Source organism: Struthio camelus, chromosome 2 (genome assembly GCF_040807025.1).
Source record: "Struthio camelus isolate bStrCam1 chromosome 2, bStrCam1.hap1, whole genome shotgun sequence".
NCBI classification, from domain to species: Eukaryota; Metazoa; Chordata; class Aves; order Struthioniformes; family Struthionidae; genus Struthio; species Struthio camelus.
The window spans coordinates 72,276,177-72,300,431 of record NC_090943.1 but is presented as its reverse complement, the minus strand read 5'-3'; the positions used below and the strand labels follow the sequence as shown (position 1 = coordinate 72,300,431).

The following is a 24,255-nucleotide window of genomic DNA, read 5'->3' as shown; positions in this document are numbered from 1 at the left end:
ATAGAAAACGAGTTTGGACCCTAAACTGTTAAAGCCGGTGTCTTCTCACACACTGTGTCCGTTGTTATAAAACAAGGAAGAAACAAGGTGTCTATAGAGAATCTTATGCAGTGCTTTCCCATATGTCACTCCCTCGGACAAGGCAATATTAATGTACGAGTGGTCAACGCCTTTCATATACTACTAATGTACTGGAAAGTCTTCCGCACTCTGTGCTTTCCTTCGTGTCTCAGGACATCTAGCGCTCGGGCACTTCCCCGAGCAGAACAATATGGCCTTCTCTGGGAAAAGCCCTGTGGGCTGATCATTGTCAGGTTATGTTATGTTTTAACAGTAGACACTTCAATGCCAGTTTTGTGCAGAGTTGCAGCAGAAACAAGAGGTCTAAACAAACAGAAGGGCCACCAGAGCCCTTTAATTTATCATCCTAACCTGACAGAAATCCCTCTCTACTCCTTAGCTTTGCTCAGTTTTACATGTTTCTTTTAAAACTTCTGCCTTTAAAAAGCAGCTACCCTTATTCTTGCCCCTTATGCCTAAATATTTTCTTCCTAGCTGTTTGGATAAGTCATTTTTTTAGAAATCTGAAGGAAAATGTAAAATCAGAGATTATTGTTTGAAAGGTTTTTACATATCACAAACATATATTGTTAAAAATAATAATATTGATACATACACAGCAGCTTTTATCCAAAGATTTGAATGTGCTATGAAGGTATGAATTAATTAGGGCTCACATCACAACACCCTTGTGAATTAGTTAAGTATTATTATAACAAACATTCACAGGAGGAAACAGATATAAAGAGAATATGAATGTTGCCTAGGTAACACAGTGAATGGCAAAGGTGGGATTTAAGCCCAGTTCTCTTTCCAGTGTTCATTACAAACACTCCCCCTTTAATAACTGAGACTGTAGTATCAGCCCAGCTTAAGCAGTGAATGATTACACGCAGCTTTTATTAAACATATAGTCAGGAAACACTCCTCAAGAGCTCAAATTCTCAGTGTAAGATTGTTCAGGTGACTAAGAGCTCACTCAAAAGTTAGTTACAGCTTTTCCCACTGCCTTTGTGTCAGTAACAATGGCAACACAGTTTTGAGAGATGTTTTTTGGAGTTTCAGATTGGGTTCACTGCTTTTCATCATGCAGCTGAAGCCAAGTATTATTTCAGCATTCATCATTCAATATTCAGTATTCCTGTATTTTGAATGAACTTTCCTCATGTGGTCATAAAGAGACTTGTTTCCCAACACTGGGAGGAGAATGAAGTATCTCCAAGAAATGCTGGCAATATGTTAAAAGAAATGCAAAATATTTTACATGGAAAAAGAACATGAAGTCAGAACTGTAAAGGAGTGTTAGAAGAACTGCTTGGACCAGACACAGGAGGCCTTTCTGCCTGATTGTAATGGGATATGTTTTGTTCGCTTTTAGAAAGGAATTGATTTGGGTGCGTGATGATTCTAACAAGTGGTGAGGGAAAATTTATGAGTCTGGGAGAAGATTAGTAGCATGGGAGGTTTTGTATTTGGAATACGAAAATATATTGTATTTGTTCAAAATAATGGTGTTTTGATGGAAGTGATTAGTTTTCTGAGGTTTGCAAGGCACATCTTTGGATCAATTGCCAAAGGGCTGTGAGGAGGATGATGATAGTGAATGTTAAACACTTCCGTATATTTGTGAGAATTATGTGGGATTTGAGGAAGTGTTGAATCTGTGAGATTAATGGGGAATTAGTGGCACAAGGGAAAGATTAAATGCATGTATTCATCTGGCTGGGACGTGAGAGATTCAGAAAGATTGGACTGGGAGGCACTACTTGGGTCGTTGAATCCTCTCCTTCACCATCTCAACTAAGTATGTCATATATATTTATTTTAGATTTATCCACATAACATCTATTGTGCTTGCCTCCACCTATCACATTTCTCAGGACCAAAGGAAAACTAAGATCTTCAGTCAAAGTCACAAGTACAGCAGGCAACAGGAATGAAGCAGAAGAGTTCAAGGTCACCTCCAATAGCTAAGCCTCTGCATTATCAGAGAAGCAATTAAACTCTCAAGTGAGGCTAGAAAGCAAGTACCATGTTCCATAGTACAAAAGTGGGTCAAATTTCAAGTAAGGGAAATTTTTCCTTCTAAAGCAATACCAAGCAGTTATTTTAGTCTATGTAAATGAGGAGGCCCCATAAGTCTGGCATGGAAGACATTAATTGTCAGAAGTATAAGAACATCCTGCCTACTTCTTTTCTCTAATTATGACCAGTCTCCAACTCATCACAGAAAGGAGAACTTCCCTTCATGAAACCACATTATTTATCAATGTATAAAAATATTCCTCTCTTGCTTCCAGAAGCGACTATCAGAAGTCTAAGGCATAAGATTAATGCAGTATAAATGTAGCGTAATCAAGCATCCACTCAGTCTCCTTTCGGCCCCCTTGGTACATTGGACACCTAATAATTCGTTTAACAAGCTTAATCTTTTCTTTACTGGCATTCTCCTAATAAGTTACAAAATCTTTCCTATAAGAGTAACAAAATCCAGCTTACACTTAGGTTCCATACTGCACTGTCCTATTTGCAAGAAAATATGTTCATTCCTTAGATGGTAAGAAATTTTCTAGTTATCAGGAAATGTATTTATAACTAATTTGTTACTCTTTCTTATGTTGATATTATCCTTTTCCTTAAACAACTCTCCTTCCTCTTGACTATTTACCCCAACTGTATTTAAGAGTTACTGTATCTAAACCTTCTTTTAGTGATGCTAAGCAAGCTAATTCACTTTAATCTTTCCTCATAACACAGCTACTTCATGACCTGATGAATCTTCCCTGCATCTAGGTTCATATTTCCTGAACATAGGTAACTAATCCTGCATAAAATATTCCAGACGAAGTCTTACCCATGTCTTCTGTAATGGTACTAGTGCTGCTATTCTATGCTAAAATAACCTGATCTAGTATAGTTTGGAAATTTGCCCTACCTTTTCACAACTGCTTCACACTAGTTGCTTTAATAATCCTCCCATGGGCACAAGTTTTCTACCATCTCGAGTGCCCCAAAGTTCTTGTTGTTTGGACCCAAGCACATGATTTTGGGTTCACAGCTTTTTGTCATTCAGCAGAAGCCAAATATTATTTCAGTATTACAGAATCACAGAATCACAGAATCGTTTAGGTTGGAAGGGACCTCTGGAGATCATCTCGTCCAACCTCCCTGCTCAAGCAGGGTCACCTAGAGCATATTGCCCAGGATCACATCCAGACGGGTTTTGAATATCTCCAGCGAAGGAGACTCCACCACCCCTCTGGGCAACCTGTTCCAATGCTCTGTCACCCTCACAGTGAAGAAGTTTTTTCTCAGGTTCAGGTGGAACTTCCTGTGGTTCAGTTTCTGCCCATTGCCTCTTGTCCTGTTGCTGGGCACCACGGAGAAGAGGCTGGCCTCATCCTCTTGACACTCCCCCTTCAGATACTTGTACACGTTGATGAGATCCCCTCTCAATCTTCTCTTCTCCAGGCTGAACAGGCCCAGCTCTTGCAGTCTTTCTTCATAGGAGAGATGCTCCAGCCCTCTAATCATCTTGGTAGCCCTCCGCTGGACTCTCTCCAGGAGTGCCATGTCTCTCTTGTACTGGGGAGCCCAGAACTGGACACAGTACTCCAGGTGAGGCCTCACCAGGGCTGAATAGAGGGGCAGGATCACCTCCCTCGACCTGCTGGCAACACTCTGCCTAATGCACCCTAGGATCCCATTGGCCTTCTTGGCCACAAGGGCACACTGCTGGCTCATGTTTAACTTGTTGTCCACCAGCACTCCCAGGTCCTTCTCGGCAGAGCTACTTTCCAACAGGTCAGTCCCCAGCCTGTACTGGTGCATGGGATTATTCCTGCCTAGGTGCAGGACCTTGCACTTGCCTTTGTTGAACTTCAGGAGGTTCCTCTCCGCCCACCTCTCCAGCCTGTCCAGGTCCCTCTGAATGGCAGCACAGTCTTCTGGTGTGTCAGCCACTCCCCCCAGTTTAGTATCATCAGCAAACTTGCTGAGGGTGCACTCTGTCCCTTCCTCCAGGTCATTGATGAATATATTGAACAAGACTGGACCCAAGACTGACCCCTGGGGGACACCACTAGCCACAGGCCTCCAACTTGACTCTGCGCCATTCACCACAACCCTCTGAGCTCGGCCATCCAGCCAGTTCTCAAGCCACCTCACCGTCCACTCATCTAGCCCACACTTCCTGAGCTTACCTAGGAGGATGTGATGGGAGACAGTGTCAAAAGCCTTGCTGAAGTCCAGAAAGACAACATCCACTGCTCTGCCCTCATCTACCCAGCCAGTCATTCTGTCATAGAAGGCTATCAGATTGGTCAAGCATGATTTCCCTTTGGTGAATCCATGCTGACTACTCCTGATCACCTTCTTGTCCTCCAGATGCTTAGTGATGACCTCCAGGATGAGCTGTTCCATCACCTTTCCCGGGATGGAGGTGAGGCTGACAGGCCTGTAGTTTCCTGGCTCCTCCTTCTTGCCCTTTTTGAAGACTGGCGTGACATTGGCTTTCTTCCAGTCCTCAGGCACCTCTCCTGATCTCCAGGACCTTTCAAAGATGATGGAGAGAGGCCTAGCGATAACATCCGCCAGCTCCCTCAGCACTCGTGGGTGCATCCCATCGGGGCCCATGGATTTGTGGATGTCAAGTTTGGACAAAAGATCTCTAACCCGATCCTCCTCCACCAAGGGAGAGTCTTCCTTTCTCCAGCCTTCCTCTCTTGTCTCCAAGGTCTGGAATTCCTCAGGACTGGCCTTAGCAGTGAAGACAGAAGCAAAGAAGGCATTCAATAACTCTGCCTTCTCTGTATCCTTTGTCACCAGGGCACCCGCCCCTTTCAGCAGCGGGCCCACGTTTTCCCTAGTCTTCCTTTTGCTATTGATGTATTTGAAGAAGGCCTTCTTGTTGTCCTTGACATCCCTTGCCAGATTTAATTCCAACTGGGCCTTAGCCTTCCTTGTCGCATCCCTGCACGCTCTGACAACGTCCCTGTATTCCTCCCAAGTGGCCTGTCCCCTTTTCCACATTCTGTACACTTCCTTCTTCTGCTGGAGTTTGGCCAGGAGTTCCTTGCTCATCCATGCAGGTCTCCTGCCCGCTTTGCTGAACTTCTTCCTCAGAGGGATGCACTGATCCTGAGCCTGGAGGAAGTGACGCTTGAATATTAACCAGCTCTCTTGGACCCCTCTTCCTTCTAGGGCCCTACCCCAGGAGATTCCCCTAAGTAGGTCCCCGAAGAGGCCAAAGTCAGCTCTCCTGAAGTCCAGCGTTGCAATCCTACTCATTGCCCTGCTCCCTCCTCGCAGGATCCTGAACTCCACCATCTCATGGTCACTGCAGCCAAGGCTGCCCCCAACCTTCACATCTCCAACTAGACCTTCTTTGTTCGTTAGTACAAGGTCTAGCATTGCACCTCTCCTCGTTGGCGTCTCCACCACCTGGGTCAAGAAATTATCATCAATGCTCTGCAGGAACCTCTTTGACTGTTTGTGCCTAGCTGTGCTGTCTTCCCAACAGATGTCAGGGTGGTTGAAGTCCCCCATGAGAACCAGGGCCTGTGATCGTGAGGCTTCTTCCAGCTGTCTGTAGAAGGCCTCATCGACGACTTCCTCCTGATCAGGTGGCCTGTAGTAAACCCCCACAACAGTGTCACCCATGTTACCCTGCCCTTTAATCCTTACCCATAGGCTCTCAACTTGCTCTTCATCCACCCCGAGGCAGAGCTCCATACATTCTAGTTGCTCCCTCACATAAAGAGCAACTCCACCACCTCGCCTTCCTGGCCTGTCTTTCCTAAAAAGCACATAGCCATCCATGACAGCATCCCAGTCATGTGAACTATCCCACCATGTCTCTGTCACTGCAATGAGATCATGACCCTGCGACCGCACACAGATCTCTAACTCTTCCTGCTTATTCCCCATGCTGCGTGCATTGGTATACAGGCATTTGAGAGAGCCAGTCAAGCACACAGGCTTCCCAGAAGAGGTGCAAGAGGATCCTCCATAGCCATGTTGCATGCTGTCTCCCCTGGTTGTATGCACCCGCTGGAGGCATCCTGGCTTGAACGGTGTTTTACTGACTCCCCTGCCACTATACCACTCCCCTTCCCCCATCTTGCCTAGTTTAAAGCCCTCCTTACCAGGCTGGCCAATCTGTTGGCAAAGACGCGCGTGCCCCGCTTGGTAAGGTGGATCCCGTCTCGCCCCATCAGCTGTTCATATTTCAATATTCTGTATTTTGAATGAACTTTCCTCATGCGACCATAAAGGGATTATGATAATGATAATCATGATGATAACTCTCATCCACTTTCTATCACTCTGATCAACCAAGTTATTAAATTCCTTTATGGTAATTATAGGTCTTCAATATTGGCAATATCTCAAAAAATTTGTAAGCTAGATAGCTGTAATCAGGAAAAACAGACATTAGTGGAAGTGGGAGACAATTCTTGCAGCCTGCAACTGACATTTTATTTGTACTGTAGAAGCTCCCAGAAGCATTAATTAGCAACCTTGCATGCTAGGGCATGCAAGAGTATACTACTATAACAAAATGCTACTTCAGTTTTCAGCCAAATACAGTTTAAGTGGAAGTTAAGTATAAATTCAAACAGATGAGGTGAGTAAAAGATAATAGTGAGACAACTTTGAGTGACGGCTGCACCTCAGTGACTACTTCTACTCTTCCAAAGGATTTTAAGCAAAGATTTTGTGGTTGGGATTTGGAAGCCAGCGGGGGATCATTTGTAAGTTTTAGTCTTTTTGATCCCTGACCCAGTGGGCAAGGAGAGACAATCTGTGTTTGGGGGAGCAGCTAAGTACAAGATGCTTAGTACCAGTTAGTCTGATCTAAATATTGTTTTAGGATTTCAGCTGACCAAGATGTTGTCCTATTCATGCTGTTTAATGTGCAATAGGATTAAAGGCATGCATAATCTGAGCATGTATGAAACCCTCGAGACCCAGTTGAATGGCATGCTGAGGCTTTTGGCTCAGATCCTGCCCAAGAGGTATTAATTTGGGTATGAATCAAATGAGGCTGGGAACTGGTGCAGTTGTGCTAGTTACATCTGATGTCAAATGTAAGGTCTCTTAGCTCTAATAAATCATGCTGTCCAACTTGTGAGATTGCTTTAAGAAGGGCATAGCAATAGTATTTAGTGCCTAGCAAGCCTGGAGCTCTGTGGAGTGGAGATGATTTCAAGATTCTCATCCTTTCTACCCTTCCCTCCAAGCTGGTCTCTGATAGATAGCAAGCACTCTCCCAAGTCTCTCCTCTCTTTGGTCTCCCAAGGAAGAGACCAAATTAAACACAGGGAATTTGAGAGGAATAATAGTTATGAGCCAAATCGAAATGCCCTGTTCTCACAGAGGGTTACTAAGACAACTGACAAAATGAATTACTCATGAATGCAAGTGGTGGGTTTCGAAAGTACCAATGTACACAAAAGACTGGATTAAATTTGGATATTTGGGCTTAAGTTCCTCTTTCATGTGACGTTTTACCTTAATGCTGCATGGGTCATCTAACTAACTTCTAGCTTGGATGAAGGAAAATGTCTCTCGTGACCGGGTCTGTTAGGTGGTAGAGAACAAGAGAGGTTGATTGACTGATGAAAACAAGTTGCCAGCAACGTAAAACACTGTGCAACTAAAGGAAACAAGTAAAACTTCCCTTATGTTGTTTTGTCCAGTGCTGAATTCAGAGATTTCAGAAAGAAGATGTCTGGAATTTTTTTTTTGATAGGTTGGATAGGTTGGAGGAACACTATTCTTAACTGATTTCATCCTCCTCTTTCTTTGCAGTGGCAGTGCTCTCATTCACATAATATGAGGCCTTCCTGAATTATCTGAACGCATTTTGTATGGAATAATTTAAGCCAAAAAGACTGTTAAAACTTTGTAATGATTTTATGAATATACCTAGCTATGAAATACACTATGCCATATGTTTGGAAAAGCGAATGACCTTCACAAACAAAAGCAAAAGCTTTCAAATGGATGCAATGCAAATATTTTCTGTAGTTTTCCTTTTCTCTGCAAGTAAATACAATACTATATGGAATGACCATTTTAGGTATATAAGAACATCTCTTGTAATCAAACTAAAGTGTACATTACATTCCAGGTACGACTATCGTTAAAGCAACAAGCAGATAACATTCTAATATACAATAAAAAAAATTCTATTACACTTTTAAAAATTAAATGATTTTGTTGTTATTAGTTATCCAAAATCAGGTAATGGAATTTTGAAAACTGTTTCATGAGGGAATTGTAAGTAAGTATAAATAGTTGAAAGGAATACAAAACCTGATCCCGGTAAGCTTCAAAAATCAATTAAATAGAGATTTTGAAATTTTAGAATACCAATTAAAACAGCACGATCTGCAATAACTTGATATCCTAAATTAGACATGAACATTTCATTTTGTAGAGTCATATTCAAGCAAGTTAGTGATTACAACTTTTCTTTTAAAGATAAAGTACTTTTCAACTCTGAATAGAAAGTCAGACAAGAATTGCATAGGAAACCAGTCTGAATCTTAACTGGAAGCCAATCTTGATTGATGTACAAATTTACTGACACACCACCTTCATTTAAAGAGGATTTTAGTGAAAATTTGAAGAGAATTGCATCTAGGAAATAGATAAAGAAAATCCAGCAATGATTTTGATACAACTACAAATGGGGAAATATTCATGACAAAGACAGGTAGGTCTGTGAAACAGTGACACTTCTTCATTTTTGTACAAATCTCATATAATAATGTTTTCATATGATATGCATAGAGGAAATTACATGAGATGACGATTTGACTCCATGAGACCAATTTGGTTAAACTGCTATATGCTGGGTATTGTCTACAACAAATAGTAAGCACAAATGCTGAAAACAACCTCCTATGCAGCAAATTATAACATGATGCAAAAGCATACAGGAAGAAAGAAATTCTTCCTGTATGCTTTCCTTAAATTTTTCCTTAAGTTAATCAGAAGAAAGAAAACAGAGATAAATGGGCAGGTTTGACCTCGTCCACCAGGTCATAAATAGGGCAATGAAGAAAGACTTTAAGCTAAGTACAATTTTCTGTATGAATGCTAATAGTAGAAGATATGAGCAATGCTCTGCTGCTCTTTTTATACTGAAGACTTATACCTCTATAGTTTTATACTGTTAACATTGTCTTCATAATGCACGATTTCTTTGAGAGCCATAGGCCTCAGTCCTAATTCTACTGATCTTGGTGAACGTTGGAGGAAGACAATTCCAAGGAGACATTTGAAAGCTGGCCTATAGGAACACTCAGTTGAGTACTATTAATTAGGCAACTTTTCTAAGCTTTTAGCCTTTAAGAAGGTGGCAGTCCTGTTGCATTACTCCCTCACAGAGTGAAGGAAGATTCATTCACTTCTCTCAAAATAGAAAGAGTTTGTGACATGAAAAAGCTCTGACAGTTTATGACCCAAAGGTGAAAAATCATTCCAGTTACATTCGAAGAAGGTGATTGTCTCCAAGCAAAATTAAACTCAGGATTTCTGTTTTTAAATGGTAATAAAAATAATGAATATAATAATTGCCATTCTATCATCGTTACAATGGCTTTGGAAAAGACTATATAAGTTCAGCTATGCTCAAAAGAGGCTTCCAACATATGGATACCATAAGGACAGTGCTGTTCTGTATTCTTCCTTCAAATAGTCACTAAACTCTAGAGAGGAGCAGCCTGAGATATCAGACTCAAGCCTTACATTGTGTTTCTTATCAGCTGCTTCAGCTGGTTTCTCACGCCACACGTGGGTGTTCAGGTTTATTTGCTGAACAGCTGATGATACCCTTTAGAGGGAGACTAGGTTGGGTTTTTGATTGTTGTCTGAGAGCTAAGCATCGAAAAGTTAGGGGCTGTTAAGTGCATACCTTATTCAGTGGATCTAATTTATGGCAACACATACCATTTATCACAACTGAATCCTTCATTGGCTTTACCATTTCGTATGGGATGTGCAAAGCAGGCAAAAGCAAATAAAAAAAAAGATACCCAAAAAGCAAGAGAGAACGATATTGTGAAAGTGCGATTCCACAAAACCTAAGCCAAAACATTACCCAAAGCAGGATGTGAAAAAAGAGGAAAGAGTAGAAATGATTTTATTTGCAGGATGCCTCAGCCCCTAACTTGTCTTCATAGAGATATCCTCAATAAAGAGAACTTCCAAAAACAAAGAAAAGAAATAGTCACTATGGCATCAAAATAATTAAACCTATTTCACTTATTACTGACTATTTGCTCAGGGAAATTATTCATTTAATCAGAAATAGAATAACTGCAAATTAATAACTGCATTCTGTGTAAAGAGAAACTGATAGGCATGAAAAGATCTTCATATTTAAACACATAATAAGGCCATGAGTGTGTAACTTGCAAGATTATTCTTTTAGTTAATAAAACATAGACATAGAGTAGGTGTCTGGCTCGCCAAATACTGCAGTGTTATATTGCAAACACCGCATCAGCTGAAACTAATAAGTAAACCCACCAGAAAGCCTCAGCTTAAGTCATAAGGGAACCACATCAGCGCTGTACCTCAGTAGAGCTCTTCAAACCTTTCTCACAAATTCCACTTAAAGGTACTACATTAAGGTGGTTCTGGAGGGAGAAGGGCCTCAGGACCACAACAGGAAGCACTTTCTGGAATGATAGGATTCCTTGTGTTTTACCACAGCTTCTTCCAAGTCCAGGGGACCTCATTTTTCCAGCAGCTCCATGAACTGCAATTCTACCAAGAAAAGTTGGAAAGGAAGGGATTTCTGACAGAAAAAGAACCTTTTCCTTATTCATTTAAAGAAATAAATATAATATCTACCCAGAAAAGACTAAGTAGTCTTTGGAAACAAGAAGGCAAAGATGTTTGGTGTCTTGGTTCAGAAACAGTACTTAAGAAGCTGACTGTATCCTCTCCCTGTTAGTCTTGCTTCCATTGTTATTTAGGTCATAACCAGACCTAAAACTTAGTGCTGTAGTGGGGGATGGAAGAAATTTATTAAGCCTGAGGTTTCTCTCTTCCATTATAAGGTACTTCAAAATACTGCTCTTTGAAGAGGTCCTATCCTCCGGAAAGTCGAGAGTATATAAACCTGTGACATGCATCTAAATAGCTACTTTGTTTGAGATAGGTCTGCAGCTCCATAAAACACCTAGTGATAACTAAAGGATGATTTACTGCATTCTTATGGAACATCTTCTCCGCCTGAGCATGATCGGTCCTGATAAGAGAATACTGCTTACTTGGATACCTTAGTTTACACAGAAAGCCAGCAGTCACCATTCAGCACATTTAGTGATCTGTAAAGAGCAGAAAAGCTAATGCCTTTGAGTATGCCTAAATTCTGACATCAGGGTACAGCTAATGCAAGAATATACAAAAAAAAAATTGTGAATGAGTATGTGTGTGTGTTTGCATACGTAAAATACACTTATGTTTATGTTAGGTATGTTATATTGCCACATACACTCTGTAGTTATATGCACTTCTGTAGTAATAACTCATGAAATATGGTAGGGAGAGGAAAGAAAGTAAATTTATAATTACAATTTTGGGAAGGCCTATTGGATCTCCATATATTTCACCTTATTCAAAGATAGTGCACAGTAACATTGAAATCATATGTTCAGATCATTGTAAAGAAATTTAGACTGCACCCCTCCGGTTACTTCAGCGGCTGAAGTTTTAAAGAGATTCCTTGAGTATTACTTCTTTAAGGCAATAGCTACCCTAACTTCCGCTACTTACTTCCCCTACTTAATTCCCCTACTACTAATTTCTACTAACTTCTACTATATTCTGAGTTATTATTCTTCTATTTTCTGTCTGTGAAAATATATTTGGTTACCTACTCTGAAATATATAGTGTTGTTCATAGTTATTTACATAATAGCCATAACAGGAAGCAAATAATCAAACAAACGGACAGAAAAAGTTATCTTAGTACTGAACTATTCTACATTGCACTACTGTGTTTATATTTACTTTCAAGATAAATTTGAGATAATTACATTGCCATCAAAGGTACTTATATACCTATTACCAGATAAATAAAGGTACAGACTTGTGAACAAATATGACAAGTCAAAACTTACTGAATTAAGTATTAGAGCATTTCAAAGCACTGTTTTCTGCTATAATGCATAGCATGTGACTTAATATATCAATCACATACTCAAAACAGAAACCTCAATATTGCATTTCTTGTATTTTGTATAGGTGTACCATCTTCAATAAACGTCAATAAATAAACACATAATATAATGTTCTGTGCCACAAAAATGTAGATTTTGGGCTCAACATGATTCCACTGAAACCAGCATCAAAATAACTTATACTGGAGGAAGCAGGATTGACTTTTACTATGGATTCAATCAATAATCAGTTCTCCTTACTAACTTATTTTTCAATAATTAGATTACAGAATAAAAAAATCAGTAGAAAAAAAACCAGTACAGTGTAAATTTTACTTTGTATCTATTTCTTATTTCACCCTATAACTTTAGATATAATTAGCTGTATTAAAGCTCAGAAGAATAAGTCTGCCATTAACAGTGATTTAGCAAATGCTTTCGAATTTTACTCTCACACTACATAATTATACTTACATGAAATATAATTAATGAGGAAAACGACTCAGATGTGTGGGCTAGGAAGGCAAATATAACTATCCTTTATTGTGCCTTCAAGGTTAGAATTATTATAGCACTTATAATTTTATTATAATTACCCATAATGAGACTCCACATGCGTGATACAGTCTACATGCTTTTGACATTAGAAGTTTTCAAAATGCCTCATTAAGTATTTTACTCTATATTTATGTGGTTTTCCTCCACCTCCCATTTTTGGTGGCCATCTATTCCACGTAAAAGCATACAAACTTATTTAAAAAATACTACCATTAAAGATCATAAAATGATTACAATGAATAGATATTAAGATGTCACAGCTGTATAACCTATTCCTTTTATGTACTCCCATGCTGAATTGTTTTATGACCTATCATAAACCTATTAAACTACTGGTAATAAAGGATTGTAATTAGTGATAAAACCTTGTTGCTTAGTGAGCCAAGACAGTCATCCTTACTTTGGATTTTATTGAAAGTAATCAAGATGAAACCTTCAGCAATGTCAAATAACACTTTCAGAGAAGATGGCTGTACTTTTGGTAGAAATTGTCAATATTTAGGCTTTTGTGTAATTTACCTGTGTTGTGTTTTGCTGGATGAGCTTGATTCAATCTCTTCCCCTCTATCCTTTCTCCCTGCTCCCAATGAACTTGCACGGAAGAAATACAGGATGAATGAAACCGAATAAGCGTGGAAATCAGTTTGACTTCAGTGGATGTCCATTTTGCTATCGTGCTTGTTTGTAGAGTGCTGCCCACAACTTGTTTCTTGGCAGGATTCAACACGGGCTATCAAAAAGCAGAAATCCTCAGAAGTGAGCTGTGGCTGAAATGGAGAAATCTAGTCAAGAAAAAAAACATGCAAGGCGCTGAACAAAATGTGTGACCTTTTCAGCTATCAAATCAAATTAACTTTTTTCCTAGTCATACTGGGCTGAATGCAAACATAGCTTCCAGAGGCACAAAAGCCACTGCTTTAATCTGCACTGTAGCATCAAGTCCCTCTTAACATTCGTATGTTGGCCTTCTAGAATACATTAATTTTGCCAGTGTGCTCAGATGGTGGGTTCTTGATGTAGCCTTGTGAAAGCTGACATTTTCAGTTTCTTTAATGTAAATTTTCTGTAGCTTAACCTCAAAATTCTGGGTGGAGTAATTTTCTCAGGAAATAAGAAAATGCCACCTACCATTTTGGCATAGAAAGGAGGCAAACACTACATGGACTTGGTGCTGGGAAAATGTAATGCCAGAGATTAAGCTCACAAATCTGTATTTCTGTCTCTACCACATAGCTACAGAAATCTTGCACATCTTGAAAATTGGGGTTTGGGGGGAGGGGGGGAGAAGTCAAACAATATTCACTTTGTCTTTATAGCACTACATTTCACTCTGCAGTAAACTGGAGAAACAGAGCTCCAAGCGCTGAACAATTAACCCTCCACTAATTCCCCTTCTATCATACAAAATAAAGAATACATCAAAGACACAAGGACAGGTATCTTCTCTCTCATTCTTCACAACATGGATTCATTTGTCCTAACTGGACTTTTAAACCTATTGTGCCTGCCTTTTCACAGCCCTGAATTGAGCAATAGCGAAACTATAGTAACCAATAATCTGTTTCACTTCAATGGAAACTATGTATCTTGGGGGATAACAAAGCCTGGGATAAACACTAAAAACCTCTGACAGGGTTTGAAGAGGGAGAGCATGTGTCTCAACAGTCTCAAACAGTCTCGGGTCACTTTTTAGCCAGCCTTCACCTACAGGCAACAACTATTACGGCATTACTCGTTTGTTCTTTGCTAAGCAAATTCTTCAAAGGTGTTTAATGGATGCCGTCATTTCCATTAAAATTCACAGTATTCTGTATAATTAATTCAGCCATATACAGAGGTATGGGTATGCTAATCACTGTTAATCACATATATATTAAGATTATATGTGCTAGGCTCCTTTTGAAGGGAATCGTCTTCAAGGAAAGCTGATAAAACTTTATATAATAATAGCTGTAGTCCAGTCCACTCAATACAGCTTGCTTTATTCTCATAAAGATATTAATTCTCTCATTTCAGGGGTACCAGGGAAAGAGTATATTCACTGTTCCCCATGCAATTATAAATTGGAATTAAAACAAGCCTGATATCCACTTAGATGTCAATATGACCAAATAATTTTACATTGCCTAAGATCTATATGAAATCAAGAGCACCAAAAGCTGATCACTTTTGCAAGTAAATCAGAAAGGCTGTTCCTCTATTTTATTTTTTATCTTAAATGTATCCAGAGTTTTATGGCTAAATACTAAAGCACTAGCAGTTGGTCATGCTTTAAGCTACTAGAAGAAAGTTAAGCTTCCACGTTGGCTAGCCGAGATATCAGCTATAAGCTGACAAGTAATTAAACCAGCATATCTATAACAACTGTCATCTCTTATTTCTGTGCAACTTGGATGTAAACCAAAGGCAAGAAAGCCAAAAAAAGACTTCACATTACTGGGCAACTGCTGAGCATCTCCTGCTGAACAGTTTAGCAGACCTGGGCATTTAGAGGATTGTAGCGGAGATCAAAAGGGTCAGAGATCCCTTTACCAATTAACAGCGGGGAGAAGAACATCAAATAAGGTGTAAATTTTAGCTCTGCAGTTTTGAGTAAGCCAAGCATGAAATGCATTCTAATACTCTTGAGTAGCTGCAGCTTTGAGCCATCAGTGATGTCACTGGTGCACTAAAGGCAGCTTAATCGCACTTAGAGTGGCATGTAGCAATCCTGCTCAGCTAGGTGCTAAAGCCTGCTGCTGCTTGTCTCTTTTGATAACACATGGGAATTGCTATCCCTTCTGCGGCTGGCAAGAACAGAAAACACTCAACAAAAAGCAGGCTTTCTTTTGGGTCTTCGGCTTTTTTATTGCTTAAAGTCTTAAAGAGATAGCTGCACAGTGTTTGCTTCCTCTCGTTAATTGTTTCAAATACAGAAGGAAATAATTAATAAGGCCCAGTGTAAGTAATCAGTCTTCTGGGGCTTGAAGCACTGTTTAATCCAACTTTATGCAAATCACCGGGGGGGGGGGGGGGCTGTTCCTGCAGACATATCTTTTCCTTCTCTTTCTTTTCTCCTTGCACCCCTCTCCCCCCCCCCCCTTTTTTTTTTTTTTTTTTAATATTACAGAAGAGTGCTACCGAGTCTTGCCTTGCAGCTCCTTGAGCAGCATGCGCTGCCCGGAGCGTGCAGTTGGACAGGAGAGTACTGGGAAAGCCAGGAAGCCGGAGAGCCGTGCTGAAGCGGAGGGAGGTGCCACCCTTCCTGAGGGGCGCACGCTCCGGCGCAGGAGCCGTGCCGCTGCCCCGGGGCCGCGGGCGCCCCTCGCCCACGCTGCCAGGGCCGAGGGGCTGCGCCGGCACCTGCAGAGAAACCAGCAGCAAAAACAACCGCGGCAGCAGCACAGGAGAGGAAATAGGCCCAGCGTTCCCTTCCGACGAAATAACCGGCTATTGTTTTTAAGCTGAGCTAAAGGTCGGGGTTACATAAGCTTAACCTATTTTTAAAGTGGCTTTGTGGGCAGATATTTACCGTTAAACGTGGCCGCGCAGGCTCTCTCTGCAGCGAAGCGCACAAAAGAGTTTAAACAGAAAAGGATATTTTTCCCTTAATGTTTGTGAATTCAAATTACTTCAGTAACAATTCAAAGCACAATTCTTAAAGAAATAAATGTGGATATTATGTTATGCTTTTGTTTATTTCAGCTAACAAAAGATTACCACGGGGACAATTACAAATTCATGATATGGGTACATTCACAGAATACGTTAGTGGCCCCTCTTCTGTCAGAAAATACAGTTGCATTGTTTAAAACGGATTAAGAAAAATTCCCGCAACTTAAATATACGCTTTGATATTACAGTCCTCAACTGTAAGTTCAAATTGTGCAGGCTCTATCTGCAAAGGAATTCAATGAACTATGTCTCATATGAACTTAATTATTCTGCTCAGAAACTCATCCCAGTCCAACACTACAGTTTATATACCTAAGTGTTGAAAATTGCATACGCCTAATTTATTTGGGGGGGGGGGGGGAATCAGTGAAATCCCCTTTGCACTTTGGCTTCAAGAGTGCAAGCACTTGGTTTTCTAAACATTACGAATGCAACTAGATCTGAGAGACATCATATACACAACAAAGAGAAGCTAGTGACCAGCTCAGATACATTGTCTTTTGAACAACAAGTCAGTGCAGACAGAAGTAAATGACAGTTAATTACAAATTACATTCTGGTTGGGGCTGTGAAGGCCTCCTGGCTTGAATAATAATCAGGCCCTCGGGCACTCACCTGCCTGCAAACGAACATACGGAGACACAGGCTGGGGTGCTATACAAGTTTCAAAACAAGCTGCTAAACACAAAAGCTTATTGGATTACAGAGATTTAGGCAAAGGCATTCAGATCTCTGGCAGCAACTCTAGTACTGGGTTGAAGGGATTTCTAAAGGATGAATTGCCATTCACTGTAAATTTCTGCATACTGTTCCTGGTTTTAGGTGGGGGAAGTCAGTTCTCTCATTTTCTAACATTAGAAAAGTTATCCTCTTACAAACACCCTTTAGGAAATACGATAGGAGAAAGTGTCTGTTATGAATTGGAGATCTAATCTCCTTCCAAGTTAGAGAGATTACACGTACTGTTTACATTATTTCTTTCCGATTCTTGCCATTCAGTCAGTACCGTATATGTTCTAAGTGTATCCGATGTAAATGTGAACAAAGCGGAGGAAGGAAAAATTGCTCATGTAGTGGAAGAAGTACTTTTATCCAGCGTCTATGCCTGTTGAAATTTGGGCTCTTTACTAGTGTGTGTTACATTTCTTGGAGTTTGATTTTAACCTGATATGTTTGCAAAATATGACAATGTCTAAATTAATTAATGTCAGTATTAGTGCACTGTAAAACCTTGGCTTTTGTAATTCACTAAAGCAATTTCTATTCATTTAGTTGAGCTAAGTGTGTATTGTTAAAGACAAAAGGCTCAACAGTTTGACATTGAGCTCATTATGTATGTTTAAAACATTCTGCAATTCAAGGCCACACCACATGTGATAAAAAAGAAGCCAGTGGGTTCAGGGATTAAAATTCAGACCACACAGTTCTCCTCAATAACTTTCAGTTTAAAACTGATTAAAACTTCAAAATAAAGCTATTTAGATAGATCAGCCTATGGGTGTGTGTAAGTATGGGAGAGTATGTATCATTTTTGCTCTTGATGCGCGTATACAAGCTTTTTGTTGTTTTGTCTCTCTTTAAATCCAGTCAGCTATCACGTAGCTTCTGTAGAAAGATCTTCCTCTTTGCAGACATCTGTGACCGTGTGTTTTTTGAAAGCATTTCTATTTTTAAGTTGGAAATAATTTAGTAATTTTTTGTGTTCTCTGTGATTATTTGCAAAGATGTGAGATGATATATACAGACAAACACAAACGATGTTTACACTCTGTATGTGATGTAGATAGATCCATGCACACAGATAAACACCCATACCGTTAGGCAAGTGTAAATAAAACAGAAACTACACTGTGATGGAAATTATTCCATATATTTCATATGAAGAGCACAGGCTGCAGAGGCCTTGAATAAGAAAAAGGTTATTGCTGTTGTATACATTCATGCATATACTTCATAACAACTCTCTTTGGTTTCCAGTAACTGGGCAATGATTCCAATTTCTGTCTGCAGGCAGGATTTCTGCAGTGAAACTTTTGATTTCCAGCTAAGAATAGAAGAAACAATTAGATGAGTTGTGGATAGGCTCATTGTGTACCAACACTACTGCTGTGCATCATGAAAGCATTAGACTTTCCTATGGGCTGGCACAGGAGCTGGATTTGTGTAGCCTAATGTGAAGCTCAGGATGGTTCTTTCACCCTTGTCCACCAAATATGAGCGTCTGTTTGTAGCATCAGCTGTATTTCCTCCATGACTTCAGTAAAGAATGAGCTGAATTGTAATCCTGCTCTTAGGCTCGTAGGAGTAGCGTAGGAAAGGCATTGTGGAGTAAAACTTTGCGTTGGGGAAGACCAGAGATGTGTGATGGCATCTATCCTTCAGTTCTCGGTGATGGCGGTTTTCCGGGAAAGCAGCTGCTGTGCTCAGCATTTCTCTTCTGCAGTTGGCATTTCAGTGCCCCTGTCCTAGCTGTGTTCAGCTTCTCTTCCCCAGCTCATGTCCTTTTGGTTTTACAGAATAAGCTGGCAAGGGGCAGGCTTGGAGAAAAGGCTGTAGCATCAGGCTGCTCTCTGTCCCCCATATTTCCTGTCTGAACAGTTAAGCCTGGGTTTAATTTCTGATAAAGTGTCTGGCAGAAAAGTTCATGACTAACTCAGAACCAAGCAGAATTAGGGCCTCGACTGAATATTCTTATTGGCACAGCCTTGTATCGCAAAGCTCTTTTGAAAAGATTTCCAGAGTACTTCCTGGTTTCAGTGCCTTATTCTCTTCTACAGATAGCTGTCTCGTTCCTTGTGTACCCTAAAAAGAATAACAATAAGCAAGCAACACTTGCAATTCAAACCCAAGCCTGCCCCACCAATAGAGAGGAATAGGGAGTTCAGAAAAATATTCCGTGTCCGCCTTAAGAGTGTTTTTTTGTTTGGTTGGTTTTGGGGTTTTTTTTCAGGATAGGGAGAAATCAAGTGATGTAAGGGCTTTAATATGCATTGTCCATTTTGAAAGTGATTTTCAGAGGAATGTCTCCTATTACCCAAAGCTATTATGTACAATTAAAAATAGTACTTTCCATCTTGGATTTAGGGGTAGTTGTAAGATCTACGGTTTTAAAACCAGAGGGGAAAATAGCTTCATTCAGCCAGAGTAAAGAAAAGGGACTACCTTATCGGCAGCAGAGTGATTTTGACTGTACTGACAATGACATGAGTAATCCATCATGTCATCAGCCCAGTGACGGATGTACCCCGCACCTCATCTCTGTATGTGTGCAGGGCGGACCTTGTAGCAAGCCAGGAGGCAAGTAACACTTAACCCCTGCAAGCTTCATGTTCCTGCTGTGCTTCAGACAACCTCTGCCATGTATGAAAAGCTTAAAGAATGACAGTAAATCTATACAGACCTGCACAATCTACCATCATGACAACTACACACCACATAGCCTTATAACACTATTAAACTGTATCATCACAGACCTGTAAGACAAGGCCTGTATTATGTGCTTTGTTGAGCTACTTAAAAGGTCTTTGGAAATGCTCTGAATATACCTTTTGTTTTCATTCACATAGTCAATAAAAGGATATAGTTTATAAATACTAACTAAGCATGATGAATTATTTTGGCCCAGTAGAAGTAGTGCCTTATTCCACAAGTGGAATAAGATGGAGGGTAACACTCAATGTGAATAACAGAAGTCAAAGTTAGCCTCTTAGGAATGCATCTGTTTCCTGTTTCGAACTGAGAATGCCACCATCAGAAAATTATAGTTGTTTCCCAATTCAATGTATGAGCTGCTTTATCCAAAAATTTTAATTTACATTCTTCCTCGGAACATTGCAAATTTGAGATCCAATATTTATTCAACTTTGAAATGTACAATTATACACTTCAATGACACAAATTGCCTTTCTATAGAATGTTAGTAGTTAACGTGTAACACTGAAATGTCCTAGGATGATAACTTTGTAAGATAATACACATATGCTATGTGATAGCTCTTGTTTACATGACCTAGAACTGTAATGTCCTGTCTACATGCCATTCAAAATTTTTACTCATACCAGATCAGAGAATACTGGATAGCTCCTTTAAAAAATGGCTACATTTCCTGAGTTTTCAAAAATACTCTTTTATAATCTCCCCTTTTCTCTTTCTGTTACCATACAACAAGCTCCTCTTGGGTAAAAAAAGGAAAATAGCTGGTTGAATAGTAATATCGTTAGTTCATGTATATGCAAAAAAAGATCTTTTCACACCTTGATGAAATTAACATAAATTTAAATACTAATGAATTGGTAGAGACCAGTGAAGAATACCAAGGACCACATTCAAACTGAGTTATATCCCTATAAAACAGATCTATTTCCTAGGAACATGTGACATGAGTGTTATATGCCTTTATTGCACAATCTGCATAATTCAAAGTCCAAAACAATTTGCAGATGGATAAAGAAAATTGACTCTTTACTAGTGGAACATCACATTTAAAGGATATTATTTTCTTTCTTGGCTGAAATTATCAGGTACTGTTGGAAGCCAAAAATCCACAGTCAGAAAATACAAGGAAATGTGTGTTTGGAGCTATTCAGCATTTTGTCGCTGGGGAAAGCACAATACAAATATACACAAGACAGTGAGGGAGCAAAATATAAGATGAAGAGCACTTGCATCTTTCAGTAATTCCGAGAAGCTGCTGAGCTGCTTCAGCTGTTCCGAGAAGGACAATAGACAGGAGTGGTTTGTCTACTCAGTTTCCTCCTGGCCTCATACAACATATGCATGAAGCAGCACAACAGGAGCCAGTGCAAAACAAATATGCGTAGTGGCAGATGTCAGTGTACATGCCTAAACAATTGTTATGCCCTATACTGTGGAATTTCCATGCTGCTAATGCTTTTTAACTCATCTACTTACTGTGTGTGGTTTGCTTTAGTTCAGTTCTGTTGAGGTCAGTCACAACCTTCAAAGCCAAAGTTTGTCTATATTTGCACTTCTTTCCTGAGTGGATCAAATCACACTCTTTTGTCGTCATTTGATGACTTTCTTCTTTAGACAACCATTCCTTTATCTTGCTATTTTGCTGAGTCTTGAGAGCACTGGAAACCTGATGGCAGGATGATGCACATCCACCGAAATCAGTTGACAAGATTTCAGCAGGTAACAAGTTAATACTAGACTTACCTTTTACTGAGAACACAAAAGCTCTTGATTTTTATGGCTGTAGACGCAGAAGCTGGTTCAACACTGTCCTTCTCCAAAGTTTTCTTCCTATTCTCTGACAATATATCAAACATATGCTCTAAAAGGGATTGGTCCAGGAGCAGAATATGGTCAGAAATGAAAAGAAATTCTTATATAACCTTACAAATGACATGGGAGTATATTAAGTTCCTGCTCACAGAAACAAAAGTCTTGGGCAAAGCTATAAAGTCCCATTCAAAGGGGAGTGTTCGTGGTAATAAAAGACTAGCGTTTTGCAAACATCTCTATTGTTGAAATTCAAAGAGTTTGCCTAACTTTTCAAATATCTTTCATCATCACTTCCTTCTAGTGAGAACTAAGATAGATAAAAAGTAACACCATTAAAAAAGAGAAGGAGTACACAGTGTTCAGTGTCAATACACATTAATTATCTCTGAAAACTAACTTTGTCGGACATTGATACTTCATCTGTTTGCCCCAAATGGTATATTTGCCTCTTATTTCTGATAAAAATATTGGACTGAAATTTTCTTTTAGATATTTTTCTGTGTTCCTGTGCAGGTCACTATACGTAGCCTATATATTTACATGTATACATGCATGTCACTATATGAACAAATATCATAAATATCATAAATTCTTTGTCATTACAGTATTGGCATTCACGTTGGGGCCAAATATATTTACTGAGCAAAGAGTACCTGCTCAGCAAGTAAGTGAGACTGTGTGAAATGCATGACTTCCTGTATGAAGGAATTTCTTCTCATTCAAAGGCACTGTCATGGGGATGAGAACAAGCTAAGGCAATGCTTAAAAGTTTGGTGCAGCAAAAAAATCTTTCTGGAGAGGGTAACAATATTGAGCTAGTCCAGTGGATGCCACTGCAGTGACAGAATAGAGGGACCTGCCTGGATGAGCCTTTATTAATGCTAAGCACATGGTTTAACACCATTTCCTAACAAGATGAGGCATCTGTGACCACAAATACTCCCAGAAAGTCGGTTTCCCAGCATAAAAACGTTTTTTTTCGAGAGTTTCTCTGCCTTAGCAAGTGTACTTACTCATTACTACTGAGTTCACTGGCCGATATGAAGAGCTGAATGCACTGCAATTTGCTCAGACTGAAGGAGCATTCAGCTGGCATAGGTGCCTAATCCACCACAGATTTAATATGTACACAGCTTGAGATGCTATAAGAGACTACAGCACAGATGTAGGCCATGACGAAGGAAATTTTACCTACATATGTATAGCAATGCTATCATTTTTTAAATTAAGCCTGATCTGAGTGCTCTTGGGACTCCTACCAGCTTCAGCATGGATAATGGGTAAAAGGCAGAATTTAAATACCATAAAATATAGCTGGGAGTAAGGACACAAGAATAGAAAGTGAACTGAAATCTCAAATGGGAAAATTTCCCTTTAAAATTGTCTGTAGTTTTGTTTCCCTGCTATCTTTCCTGTGCCTTTCCTTTGAAATGTCATGCATTGTTTCGTTCTTTGTAAACTGGAAAGGCCTTAACTAATAGATATATATAAAAAAATAATTTGGGAGTATTCAAAGCTACAGAAAGCCTTAGTCTTTATATATAGTATTTATTGCTTCTCCTAAGTATTATTCATTTTTACCATTTTTATTACATTCTAGAAACAATATAGATTAAATAATTAAACGTATCCTTAACAGAGAATTTATCAGAGCGTCGATTCAAACATTCTCCAAATTGCCCTGCCTCCTATGGGGAAATGCTGTGGTGCCAGAAGCCATTTCTGGGGGCAGCACAGCCACTACAGCAGTCCTACAAAATTGCCTTCTGAAGACCCCAACACAGCAAACATTTCAGAGTAGGTAAAGTGCAAAAGGGGACACGGCCTAAGGCTATAATCAGACATGCTGTTCTGGTTTCAGCTAAGTAGGGTCAAGAAGTTTCTGTCCTCAGCCTGTCCCCAGCTGCTTGTCATTGCTCCCCTGCTTAGAGGTACTGCCCTCTCAGATCCGGAGGCATAACAGCACATGGTAGTTACTCCCTAACTTAATTCTTGTCTAGATGATAATGATTAGCCTGTCCAATGACAGTTTAAATATTCTGCACTTTAGGCATTTTGTGTTATTATACTGGCCAGCAGAACATGTTAATGATTAGAAACAAAAAAACAAATCCGTAAACTTAAAATTAGGGCTACCTAAAAATGAAGCACAGGATTCGGAGATGAAAGATTTTGCACCGTTGCCAGTGCAATGTAAAAGGTTTAGACTCTGAAAATGTGATTTTTAAGTGGTTGCTTAAAATATGTCTACTATTTCCCATATAAAACTTAACATGGATTTTCCAGTGAAAGCTCCCTGAATGAAAGAGAAAAAAGTATATTTGAATGAGAATTGGTATATGCCCCAGGATATGGGCTGAATGTCTTGGCTGACCTTGCCTTCATTTTAGCCATAAGGCAAGATGACACAGCACATGTAGTACTACTTGTTCAGTATGGTCTATGCTATGGACCACTCAACATGTCCTACTTTTTTTTTTTCTATTAAAGGCAGGCCAGACATATTATTCTACACATTCTCAAACCCGAAATCTAAGTTATCCTTGGATTT

General features: G+C 39.7%; 1 long non-coding RNA gene across 1 annotated transcript; it reads left to right on the top strand.

Annotated features, from left to right (window-relative positions):
* The first annotated feature begins 3,314 nt into the window (after positions 1-3,314).
* LOC138066183 (uncharacterized) lies at positions 3,315-4,918 on the top strand. Its single transcript, XR_011139425.1, has 3 exons — positions 3,315-3,678; positions 4,447-4,501; positions 4,583-4,918. It is a non-coding gene; the product is annotated as an uncharacterized lncRNA (long non-coding RNA).
* Positions 4,919-24,255: the final 19,337 nt, after the last annotated feature.